At 44.8% G+C, this 3,163-nt stretch overlaps 1 protein-coding gene across 1 annotated transcript in view; it reads right to left on the minus strand.

Annotated features, from left to right (window-relative positions):
• anks1b (ankyrin repeat and sterile alpha motif domain containing 1B) overlaps positions 1-3,163 on the minus strand; it is a 207,286-nt gene that overhangs the window by 203,318 nt on the left and 805 nt on the right. The gene's annotated exons all lie outside the window — the stretch shown is intronic.

A 3,163-nucleotide genomic window follows, 5' to 3' on the forward strand; every position in this document is an offset into this window, starting at 1 on the left:
GTGTGTGTGTGTGTGTGTGTGTGTGTGTGTGTGTGTGTGTGTGTGTGTGTGTGTGTGTGTGTCCACGCTCATGTCCCACTTGGCGGTTTAGTGTGATTCTTTCAGTGAAAAGAGGAACCTCATGACTTAGGAATGCTATGAATGGCTCAGAGGCCTTAAGATGGGAAACTATGCATTGATTCCCGGAGATCATTCCCATAACATTAGCCTGCGCACACTCTGACCTCTCTGTTGACTCACTCATCTTCTAAGGGACAAATAGCTCTGTATTAGGAGGTGTGTCACACAACCGGTCACACACACACGCACGCACACGCACGCGCTTCTAACCAGATGTACAGATTGCACGTTTGGCCCACCCAGTGTTTTACAGACACCTCCTCAGGCCAATGTCTTGACCCAGTAAAAGCCAAGTGTGTGTGTGTAACACAGTAGACATAACTCACCGACAATAACATGAGATATTTCCACCCATAATGCATCTGGTTAACCTCAACTTTACCCTCCATGTCTGGTTGTGGTGTTTTTGTTCCTAAAAAGCTGCGGCCACTGCACTTTGTGTCTTGAACTACAGTCTATCGATCCCAACGCCACGTTTTGCTCCAACATTTCCCCCCCTGCATCTTCTTTAATCTCCTCAGTGAGCTGCACATTAATTCAGTGTTCTGTAAATAATCACTGTCCTTCAATAAATTTAATTCAATCCTGATTCCTAAAGCAAACAACATGACTCTGTGTTTACACTTTCAGGACGTGGGAGATTAGATACATACAGTAACAAGCTGGGTTTATTATTTTTGGTTAAGCCCAAATTCACGGCGTGACAGACAAACAAACATTATCAGACTAGAGTTTAAGCGTGACCCAACTCTGCACCATGCGCTCATTTTAAATCAGGTGTTAAGTTATGTCATGTGTTCACACTGGAAAGTGACAAAAGGAACGGTCAGTTAGTGTGCATACTCTTAAAGGATACAACTGAACTACAGACATGACGACTCCATCCCTGAAGAAGGCTATGAGATGTGACCGAAAGCTCGAGAATTTTTCACAGCTATTTAGCACAAAATACAAAGTACGGCCAAGGCTGATGGGGGATGCCATTAGAGGAAAAGTCAGAGCATCACCGAGATGTTTATAATTCATCCTGAGGGGAGCATGAATGTAGTCGCCAAATTTCATGGCAATCCAGCCAATAGTTGTTGAGGCATTTCACTCAAAACCAAAAATGTGAAACTCATGGTGGCACTGAAGGACACGTCAGAGCATCACCACAGTCATGATCTATCATCTATTATGTGAAATGCCGACTTCTGCTTTTGAAAAGATTCTGGGGGAACCAACAGAAGAACACAGGGAGGAAATTAATGTGCAGAAAACAGAAAACACACAAGGAAACAACAATAACAAAGAGCATAAACCACAGGTGTCATGAGTAAAGCACAGCTGCACAAGGGAAAAGTATCTGCTAGATACTTTCTTAATGGAGGAAGCCAAATATAAATTAGCATCAGCAGCTCCAGAGCCAGACAACAGGCTGTATGTGTCACTGTTGCTGTACTTTTTCTGGCTGTTGCAGGTGTGTGTTGAAAACACTGCAGTCTCCCGTCGCTTCCTCTGCTGGAAGAGGGAAGACACTAAGCCCCTGATCTGAAACTGCAATTTCCTCTTAGAGCCGACTTCCGCTGTTAAAAAAAATCAAACTGTCTTTGTTTTAAACAGGTAGAGTTCTTGCTCTTTGAGGCTCCTGCAGGAGTCCCCACCCACACCCCTGTGCTCCCCCAGTTTGTGAACCCCTGGTTTAGTGTGCGAGTGGTTGGCATTCTCCCTGCCAGTGTGCAACCTCAGTCCGGTCACAAGACGCTTTGCTCGAGGGCCAGAGGCCATAGTCCTCCTGGATGACCCCCCCCCCCCCTTTGATCTCCTAATGACCTGGCTCAGGCTCGGCCTCACCAGGGAGAGGGAGAGGCTGCAGGGGCGGGAGGAGCTGGGACAATAACACCCTCAGCAGTTGTTCTCGCGGCAAGATTGAAGCCTTTGAGTTTGGAAATAAAAAGGAGGCTTCAAGTAGGTTATTATTAAACTCCAGCATTAGCATTTACTTTAACCTTTTACATTTTCCTGAGATGATTTATACTGTTCACTGTTCTTCAAAGAAAGTAAGATCTTGATTTGATCTCATTTTATGAAGGAGGGTCAGGAGTTCAAGGTGATAAGGTGAACTCTAAAGTCATTGAACATTGTGCCACCTGTTAACCTGAGGACATCAGCAAACAACATTTCACCTTGTTCACATCCCCGTTGAAAAGAAACCAGAAACGATCACATTCAAGAAGCAGCCGGTCTGAGCCAGAGACAGATCACCTGTTTGTTTATCTTTTGTCTGCTGACCAAAGAAAGGACATGCCTGCAGACCTGTTTATCTCCCAACTTGGACATCCCAGCCTTCACAGCATCATGAGAGCAGGCTGAGCTTTACAAACACCACAGTTATATCTCTCTAAAGAAAAGAAAACATGGGAGTTTTTTTTGCATGAAATAGATCTTTGCTACACAACAAATAAGTGAAAAAGACAGTGCTTTTACAAGTGCTTCCATCATCCGAGCATCACCCTGTTTCATCCTCACATTCAAAAAATCAACATTGTGACAGCTGTCACAGTGGTGGAGCTGAAGGTACTGTCTGTTCTTGTGGTTCCCCAACGCTCAAACCAAACCTGGCACCCAGAGAGGACAGGGCATGACTAATCTTTTACATTGTGGCATTATGACAAAGTCTGCCTTTCTGCTTTGTGTTTATTTTGGCCTGTGGCCTGCAGCATTTCTGTCTACCTTAAAAAGCACTTTGGTTCACAGAACTCTGTTGACTTTGCATAACAGTCTTCCTTTCCTCTCTCTTCCTCTCCTGTGTCATGCAGGGTGTTGAAACCAGGCACGAAGCTCTTCAAACACCTCATCACATCAGGTTTTTATCTCAGGGGCACCATATGTAAAGATCCTCCTGCTCACACACTGCTGCATATTTATTGTACTGTCTATACTGCAGCTGAGAGGCGTGAAGCTATGATTGGAGTTGTAGTTCCTTGGCTCATTTCTGGTGCATTGATCTATGATTAAGCTAAATTATGTCTAATTTTGCAGCATGGGAACCCCCCCCCCCCCC

The sequence above is a fragment of the Seriola lalandi genome, unplaced genomic scaffold (genome assembly GCF_002814215.2).
Source record: "Seriola lalandi dorsalis isolate HSWRI2012SDOR001 ecotype SW California unplaced genomic scaffold, Sedor1 jcf7180002054357, whole genome shotgun sequence".
In the NCBI taxonomy this organism is placed as follows: Eukaryota; Metazoa; Chordata; class Actinopteri; order Carangiformes; family Carangidae; genus Seriola; species Seriola lalandi.